Raw genomic sequence first — 10,365 nt, 5'->3', positions numbered from 1 at the left:
TTTTTTTTTTTTGAGACAGTAAATGACATGAGAGCTAAAAGGAGCAAGCTGGTATTAAATCAAGAGATCAGCTTGCACAGTTAATCTGGGTGGCCACAACTATTACTCAGGGGGGAAATCAGTTAGAGCCTCAATATAGCATAGGCTATTAGGATAATAGATGCTCCAGGGGTGGTTGTCTGTCTCCATGCGGCTCCATTCCTCCCATGTATATATTTCTTCTCTTTTCCTTCTCCCTTGTCTCCTTTTTTCTCTCTCTCCTTTTTTTTTTCTTTTTCCTCAGAGTAAAGTCAGCAAATGACTTGCTTTTTACCTGCTTTGTATAAAATGTGAATAAAGAAGCTCATGGCAAAGGACAGTAGCCAAGGTAACATCTGTTTCAGGTTTAGAAGTATACAGTTGAAATTTTAAGCAGAGACTAGCTCGGCCTCTCAGGAAGCATATTGGAGGGCACAGCAGAGAAGCCCTAAAGAATTCAGCAGCTGCCGCAGCTGCCAACAATCAGATGTGCCTTGTCAGGAGGATGTCACTGGGACACAATCTGTGTCAGGCAAAGCAAAAGCCCAAGACTATGAATATTATTAAGTCAGTCTGTGTTGAAAGGTCCTGCAAAAGGGTCATGGGTCGATCTCACTAATAACGTGTGGACCATTTGTGGTCGGTATCAGTAGGAATCCTGGAAAACTCACACTTTTCAGCTGAGAACATTACTTAACATACACTGACTTTTTTGGTTCGCTATGTGATCGTCCCCAACATGTTCACCAGGAGAAGTACTGTGTCAATTTACAGTGATCAGAAATGATAGCTGTGTAGCCCACGGGACAGGGAGCCGAGTTTCCTCGGCTGTAGTCCTTGTTGGGTCACCAGCAGTCTGTGTGGCCTAATGCACAAGGCTTAATTCTTCATTGGTGCGTTTGAAAATGAGAGAGAAAAGGTGCATCTTCTATGGTGAGGCAGATTTCATCAACTCTCTGAAAAAGACAGTAAGGCATAAAGGTCCTAACTAAAGGGAAATTATTTGAGGAGCACTTTCAAGTTACAATACTGGGAACTTTGGACAAAGAATTAACACTGTAAAATCGAAATGGCAAAAACAGGTAAGATAAGCCCCGAGGTAAGCAAGACTAGCATGAAACTTCAGAGCAGCGGAGGGAAAACGTGACTGCTCACAGCTGCAGATTTTTAACAACAGGAGCTGTCCAGCCAGGGTCTTTACCCCTTCACAAAGGATTCTTGGCACCTTGAATGAATGAATCTAAAAGACTCTGTATTAAGGATTCCTGAAGTGAAGAGCAGGTTACATGAGATACTCTCTGTGGGCCATCCAGCTCTAAGATCCCTGGACTTCTTGTGAAATTCTCAGATGTAGTCCTTGTTGGGTCACCAGCAGTGGTGACTGGCACAGATTAGCCTCTTCTTTCTAAATATATATCTCCTCTCGTTGCCAGCATCTAGGAACTAAAGAATGGAGGTTCACACATGAGCCTTTCTTTCCCCAGAGTGGCTGAGGTCTTGCTTAAAATACCATAAAAACCAACCAGTGTATTCACATTATACTATTTGTCATATACACAGAGAGACATGTCCACGCTGGGGGTCTGGCTTGAAAGGCCTCCACAGGGAGTAAACATGTGATCCTTGAGCATCTGAGCCATAAATGGATTTCCTCTAAGTGGAGGAAGTGGAGGGATGGAGGAAGGAGAAAGAAAAAGCAGGAATTTCTGTGAAGGATCTAACCGGGAGATCATCTCTTCGAGGCCAATTGCATAAAGGCAGAGTTTATAGTTGCCTAATCCTGATACCCTAAGGCAGTCAATGATTTCAGATGTCTTTCAGCTCACACATGGTTTACATTGTGGAATTTTTGGACTATTACGGAAACCCACAGGGCTATGGAATCATAAAAGAAACAATCTGTAGGAGGAAAGTTAAGAATTTTACCTCCTCACAGACATTATTGCCAGAAGTATTTTAAATGCTCTGGAAATAGTTTTAATTTTAAAAGGTTTGCAAAATTAAGAGGCACACATCCAAGTTGTCAGTAAGAGAACTATTAATGAACAACTAACAATGAGGTGGTTCTTTGTGAGATCTCTTCATGAAAAAAACCATTGACATGTTTTGAAATCTTTAGGATACTGCTTGCCAACAGAGACAAAAATGGACTGTAGTTATAGTACTGAAAAGAAATACGTATACAATTGGCAGCTCTTTGAAAGATGTGAGAAAATGGTTATGATTTTAAAATTGAAATCAGATACATTATAAATTCTCCAGAATGGTACACCTGCTTAAGCAAAGCTACTTTGGTGTGCACATGTGTGTGTGCATGTGCATGTATAGGTATGCAGGTGGCTTTGGTCTACATTCTTTCAAATCAGAATGTGTTCCATGGACTGGTAGCATTGAGATCACCTGGGAGCTTACTGGAAATGCAGACTCTTTGGTCCCATTCCCGGATTCACTGAATCAGAATCTTCATTTTATCAAGATCTTGGGATGATTCCTATGCACATTAGAGAAGTACTATCAAAATCGGTTTGTTTTTAGAGACACAATCTTCATTCTTATCTCTTCCTTGTTATCTTTCTTACAGATGATGATCAGGAACTAAATATCACATAATAAGCTCGGCACCTGTAGCTCAGTGGTTAGGGCGCCAGTCACCTGCACTGGGCCTGGTGGGTTCAAACCAGGCCAGAACCTGCTAAAACAACGACAACAACAGCAACAAAAATAGCTGGGCTTTGTGGCAGACACCTGTAGTCCCACTTTCTTGGGAGGCTAAGGCAAGAGAATCACTTAAGCCCAAGAGTATGAAGTTGCTGTGAGCTGTGATGCCACAGCACTCTACCAAGGATGACATAGTGAGACTCTGTCTCAAAAAAAAAAAATCACATAGTAATGTACATGTAATGACTCAACTTCTATGTATGTTTTTCTTTTTTTCCTCAAGTAAAGAAGAAGCACTTTTAGATTTTCTGCACTGGAATAGTATATAAATTAACAATTCTAAGTGTGACCAAATTTGAGCTTTCTCATTGTATTATAGTTATGGAAAACAGGGTCCCAAAGCAGCTTTTTAAGCACCTAACACAGTATGATGCTAAAGTAAATAGTTCATTTATTCTAAAATAAATTGTCCTATTATTATATGAAATAATAAAGGACAGTTGTTCAGTGAGATATTCACTATAAGAGTAGAATAAAATTGTTTGGCAGTTTCACATTCATATGAGCCTCAAAAACTTACCATTCTCTACACTCTTTTTTGAAAACCTGTTAAAGAATTTGCTACAACAAAAGAGAGGAGTAAAGAGAAAAGAAAGAGATAGAAAGAGCTATCTCTTTCAAGAAAGAGATAGATGTGGGCTGAGTGCAGTGGCTCTCACTTATAATCCTAGAACTATGAAAGGCTGAGGAGAGTGGATCACTTGAGCTCAGAAGTTTGAGACCAGCCTGAGCAAGAACAAGACCCCCATATCTTCTAAAAATAGAAAAACTAGCCAGACGTGGTGGTGTATGCCTGTTGTAGTCCATATGCCTGTGTATGCTACTTGGGAGGCTGAGGCAAGAGGATTGATCAAGCTCAAGAGTTCGAGGTTGCTGTGAGCTATGATGTCATAGCATGCTACCCAGGGTGGCAAAGTGAGATTCTGGAAAGAAAGAAAGAAAAAGAAAGAAAAAAAGAAAGAAAGAAAGAAAGAAAGAAAGAAAGAAAGAAAGAAAGAAAGAAAGAAAGAAAGAAAGAAAAGAAAAGAAAGAAAAAGAAAGAGAGAGAAAGAAAGAAAGAAAGAGATGGAATCCAAACAACTATATGATATGACATGAAAATAAAAAAATGAATAAGGAATTTCCATGATGATAGGGAAGGGAATAATCAGGGCAAAGCTTTGTATTAGCCTGGAAATTTGTCAGTCCAGATTGGAACAGAAGCACAATAAGCTCTAATATTGGATGTTTCCAAGGGGAAATAGTGAAAATGATAAGGCATGAGTCACTCAGACCTATTCAATGTGGGAGGGAACTACACAAAGCCATGAAACAGTAATTGAGATTTATTGAGGGTCTTCTTAAAGGCCCTCATAGGACATTTTGGAAAATAGTTATTTTTCTTGAAAATCAAGATATATTCATGTTACTCTGAAATATAGAGTTAACTACCAAAAAAGAAAGAAATTAAAAAAAGAAAAAAGAAAAAGAAAATTATTAAAATAAGTGAGTGTTGTTGCTTCTGGAAAGCAAAAAAGAAATTATTAAAAGAGGTGAATGTTGTTGCTTCTGGAAAGCAGAAATGTAAGTGAGAATAAGCAACATGGTATTACTATATTTTTTAATTTTAACTTCATAGAACTACTTGGCTAAAAATTATATACATTTATGGGCAGCACCTGTGGCTCAGTGGGTGGGGTGCCGGCCCCATATACTGAGGGTGGTGGGTTCCAACCCAGCCCCGACCAACTGCAACAAAAAATGGCTGGGTGTTGTGGCAGGTGCCTGTGGTCCCAGCTACTTGGGATGCTGAGGCAAGGGAATCTTACCTAACCCCAGGAGTTGGAGGTTGCTGTGAGCTGTGGCACCACAGCACTCTACCGAGGGTGATAAACTGAGACTTAGTCTCAAAAAAAAATTATATACATTTATAACTTGATTAACATGAAAGTAATTAATAGAAATTATTTTCCTAGACAACGCATATTAAAATATGCTTACTGAGAAAATAGATGAGACAGAACTAGAGATATAGATAAAACTGAAAGCACACTTGAATTTGCCTAGCAGCTCTCTCATGGAGTTTATTACATCGCAGAAATTCAGTGGCTGGAGCTTTAATCTTAATTCAATAGCATTACTTCTAGAATAACTCTGCTGTGTTTTAAATGGTCCTTGTCTACATTCTTTGTTGTATTGAGTTTGAAGCTATGCTTTCATCCTCCAATTCAACTGAGAAATGAGGACCTTAATCAACATACATGTTGCTACTACACAATAGCAGTTGCACCTTAGATTCCTGGCCTTGGATAAAGAGATGGTAGCCTTAACTCTTTAGTTTTCTATTCAATCCTTAGAACAACCACATGTTTTTCTCTAACTTTACTATATATCCTTCAGAAGTGTTGCGTTATAAATGCAAGGCTCTTAAAAAGACCAAAGCATCTGATGAAACAAACAGAATCCCAAAGCTGAAATAGATTTCATCAATCTGAACTCTGTTGACCCCGAAGAAAAACAAGCAGAAAAGAACTCTTCTGTTAGTGCATTTCTGTTGCTGTTAGCAAAATAGCCAGTCAGAGAGCTGTGTTGTTCTCCGCTAAAGAATTCTCGATCCATGGTGTTTTAATAGGTCTGAAAGACTGTAAAATTGAATTTACAATCCTATGGCTCCAGAAAGTAGGCAAAATCACATTCTTGGTGGGGTGATAGGCAGTATAGTTACAGTGGAAAATGCTGGTATGAAATATTGGTTATATCTGGTGAAACACATGAAGAACTAAAAGCATTTTAAAGCCAGATGGTTGACACTGGGGTATGGTTGTTGGTTATACAACAGAGGGGAAAAGACTAAGAAATGTTGTGGTTATCTTACAAAATGATAAGCTCTTAAGTTCTACTATAGCCTATTAGGATAAAGTTAATGCTAGAAAAGAAGAAAAACATAATAGTGACACAGAGTAAAATATTTATTTTCCACATGCCAAGAATATATCAAAATAAAACCCAATAGGTTGTCTATGCAGTGGCCAAGTAGATGGAAAGATTTTAATGCACTTATTCCTGGCATCATTTCAGATTTTGCCTATAGTAGGCATTCAAAAGATATTTGTTAAATTTGTTAAATTGGATAAATAAACAAATGTTATATCAGCATGGCCTTTTCTCAATCTAGGACCTGGGCGCAGACCCAAAACAAACTTGTGCCCTCCAAAAGTCATGTGCACCAGAGTCGTCAATTCTCTACAGTCATTTCTCTATAAAGAAGGTCTAGATAAACTTAGTGAGAAAGTCCCATTAGCTGTCAATCTAGGTAAGACTGTGTATCTATGTATCCTGACATATTTGTGTGCTTACTGGTCATGATTTTAATTTTTTATTTTTCATTTAATATTATTCTCATTTCTTTTAATATGTTGCCCAATATTTTTCAAATTATTATTATTATTTCAAATTAATATGAGGGTGCAAATTTTTAGATTACATTATTCTAACTTCTAGGTAAAGTTCCAGTTGTAAAAGAGCCCTTCAGCCAAGGGGCATGTTATATGCCCTCACATTGTGCCCGTTAGGTGAGATCCCACAATACCCTCCATCCTTCTGCCAATCATCCTCCCTCCTTCTCTCCCTTCTCCGTGCTCCGCCCCCCTGCCCTCCTACTAGACTATATTTGTGTTTTATTGCTCATATGAGCATGAAATTGTTTATATATTAGTTCATATTCATATTGATTATATTGGATATTTATTTTTCTATTTTTATGATACTTTATTAAGAAGAATGTGTTTCAACTCCATCTAGGTAAACATAAAAGATGTAAAGTCTCTATCTTTTTTATGGCTGAATAGTATTCCATGTTAATGATAGCACATAATGATAAAAATAATAGTTGCCATGATATATGGAGACTTCCTGTGGTAGTAAATCTTCTAAGATAAAATTTCATCCTTATAAAAATCCATAACTTATGAGAAAGTTTTATACATCTCTATTTTACTAAAAACATTGAGATTTAATGAGTTTATGCAATTTACTCAAGTTCACAAAACTAGAAAATGCCTGAGCTGAGGTACAAACCTATACCTATCTGAGAGCAAAGCCTGATCTCTTTGTTAAAGTTTACTATTAAGTTGAAACAAAGTGAGGTTTATGTACATAAATCATCAACTACTAATGATTGATTTTCAATTGTTTATTTAGCACTAAAAATAACAGCAACAATAATAATAGTTTGTCAATCTGTGTTCTTATGGATCTTATGCTGTATATTACTGTGGAAATAAAATATTTATAGTAAATTATTAAAAAATTATAAAAAAAAAGAATTTATAATTAAATATATTCATGTATTACATAGTACAGGAAAGTCATCTGAAAATTTTAAAGTAGAAGAAATCTACAAATATTAAGTCAACTGGGGATTCTTCATGGGAAATGAAAATTAAGCTGAATCTGAAAGATGTTAAGAATAAAATTGGTTAAGGTGAAGACAGAGCTTTCCACAGAAAGGAAATAGTTAGAAATTAAGCATAGAGATAAAAATAAAAGATAGCACTTTGGGGGATAGAGTGATAAGGCATTCCCAAGGAATAAGATTTATAAAGTAGGTCAATAATAAGGTTTAAATATCTTAAAAGTTCTAAGTCTAGATTCCTGGAAAAAAAATATTTTTGACCAAGTATTTGAGAAGAAATTCTCCTTTGAGAGGAAACTTAATTTGTATGTGTTGAGTTTTAAATGATGTGCATTGGAAATCTTGAGTTGTAGAGTTGGAGACATTGTACTGGGATTTGGGAATTGGTCAGAATTTATAACACTGGGACAGACATGAGGAGGACAAAGAACATACTGAAGGTCAGTTCTGTCCAGAAACCAATCAACACAGAGCATTCGTGAATAAGGAAGTTTGTGTATCTTCTTAGTCCAGGAAAGGAAGCACATTTAAAAGTTAAGAAGTCTATGAGAGGAAGACATGGAAGTAAATGTAAGGGGAAAATAAAAATCGGAATACACAGTCTTTTGTCTGAAGCCCTAGGCATATGTTGCTAGCTATAGATGGGTGGTTAGGATGGGTGGGTGTGTATATTTCGGAGTACACACAGAGTGAGTCCCATGAGATCTAGTGGGGTGTGATTATGACATCAAGGAGTAGACTCTCAACAGATTCTTAAAAGACTAACATAAATTACTGTATGGATAATCCTCAGAACAAAGAGGCTAATAAAATCCTTGAAAGTATATTAGCCATTTAAGAAAATGATAGTAGTCAGAGAGATAAATCAAACAACAGATCTTGGAAATGAAAGAAATAGAAAGACATGGGAAGAAAATCAAAGAAATAGATGAAGGGATGACTAAGAGAAGCAGGACAAGAAGAAACTAAGCTGGTATTTTTATAACTATGATCATTCACATTATGTTTTACCCTACCTTATCTGCATTTAAAGGTTATCTAAAAACAAGTGAATATAGTATAATAAACTATGTGATATAATTATGTGATAATAAAACCTTGACTATTTTGAAGATGTCATTGTGGGCTGGCATTCTGTGGGTAAAGAGTGACTGATAATGTGTGTTTTGAAGAAATTCCAAGTCTCTGATTACCACCTAATCTCCCCACTATCTACTGTGATATAACTCTTATCCTTTTACTAATGGAAATGTCCCAACTGAGAGTCCCTCAAGAAATAAGCAACAAATACAAGGCAAATGTGTACAAAAGGCTAAGGTTAAAATGCATTTATAATACCTAAAAGCAACTTTCGATCTTCCCTTTTCATCAATATGCTGATATCATAAGTTATGAGTCAACCTATGTAACACCTTGAATGCCATAGATGATGCCCACCAATCCCCACCCAACTCACAGCTTGTAATTGGCCTTGCTTCTCCAATCTCTTGAAACAGTGGTTTCAAACTTTATCATTTGTCAAAGTCACCTAGAGGGCTCATTCACATAAGACTACTGGTCCAGAGTTCTGATTTAGTAGGACTGGAGTAGACTTGAGAATTTTCTTTTCTAACTTACTCTCAGGCATTGGTGACACTGATGCTTTGGCGACCATGAGAACAATTGGCTTTGAAGAATGTTATAAATTCTTATATAGTTAGAGTCTATTTAACTATCTCCTTCACCAAGGAAATATGGTAAGGAGAACACTGTTTCTTGATCACCACTGGACTCCCCCACAGACATAAGCATGCAGCCAATGAATGAACGAATGAATAAATGGATTTACCCTCATTTCTACTTCAAGACAGTGTTTTTATGTGAATGCCTGTCCTTTAATTTATTGATTTCCCCTCTCAATCTTAAAAGAAGATTTGTCTTTTCTTATTTTAAAAGTAAATCTTTAGTCTTGCAACTCTGATTTCCTGCACTTCAGGAAGGGATACAGTGAGGCATCTCACTTCCACAATGAGGTATGTATCACTTCCACAAGTATTCTTTCCTCTTCTAGGATTTTCAGTGGCTTTTCTCTACTTTTAAATTATTTTCTTGACTCAAACTCTGTACCTGTTATACTTATTGCAGAACAGTTCTTTAATAAGTTCCTTAATTTGCCCCATCCTCAATTTTACCTTGTAACTTTGGAGCCTTAAGTCTCAGGTCACTTATTTTTCAACAGTACCTCTCTAAGAAAACTACCTAGAGATCTTTACCTTTACGACCCTCTCACTCAAATTCCAACTTCATATTCTACCTTCTGACAGATAAATTCAAACTCACAATACCAGAATAGACTATAGGATATCTCACAGATATCATGGATTCACTTCCAGACTACCACAATGAAGTGAATATTTCAATAAAACACTCATATAAATGTTTTGGTTTCCTAGTGCATATAACTGTTATGTTTATACTATATTTTAATCTGTTGAATGTGCAATGGCATTTTATATAAAAATGTATGTATGTATGGTAATGAAAAAATATTATATTGCTAAACAGATGATGACAAACTTCTGAGCCTTCAGCAAGTTGGTATCTTTTTGCTGGTCAGGACTCTTCTCTCCATATTGATGGCTGCTGATTGATCAGGGTGGTGGCTACTAAAGGTTGAAATGGCTGTGGCAATTTCTTAACATACAACAACAATGAAATTTGCCATCATCTGACTCTTCCTTTCACAAAAGATTACTCTGGAGTATGCAATACTGTCTGATGGCATTTTACCCACAGTAGAACTTCTTCCACAATTGGAGGCAATTCTCTAAAACTCTGTTACTTCTTTATTAACAAAATTTATGGAATATTCTAAATCTTCTGTTTTCATTTCAAATATGTTCACAGTATCTTTGCCAGAAGTAGATTACATTGTAGGAAACCTCTTTCTTTGCTAATCCATACAAAAATTCCTCATCTGTTCAAGTTTGATCATGAGATGGCATAAATTCTGTCATACCTTTAAGCATCACTTCCAATTCTAGTTCTCTTCCTATTTCTATAACATCAGCAGTTATTTCCCCCATTGAAATCTTGAACTCAAAGTCATCCAAGAGGGCTGTAATCAACTTCTTTTAAACTCTTGTTACTATTGATATTTTGACATCCTCTCATGAAACATCAATGTTCCTAATGGCATCTAGACTGATTAATCCTTTTGAGAAGGTTTTCACTTTGTTCTATTAGAGGAATCACTA

This window comes from Otolemur garnettii, unplaced genomic scaffold, assembly GCF_000181295.1.
Source record: "Otolemur garnettii isolate 467f Iridium unplaced genomic scaffold, OtoGar3 scaffold00163, whole genome shotgun sequence".
Taxonomy (NCBI): Eukaryota; Metazoa; Chordata; class Mammalia; order Primates; family Galagidae; genus Otolemur; species Otolemur garnettii.
This window is presented reverse-complemented; position numbering follows the sequence as displayed.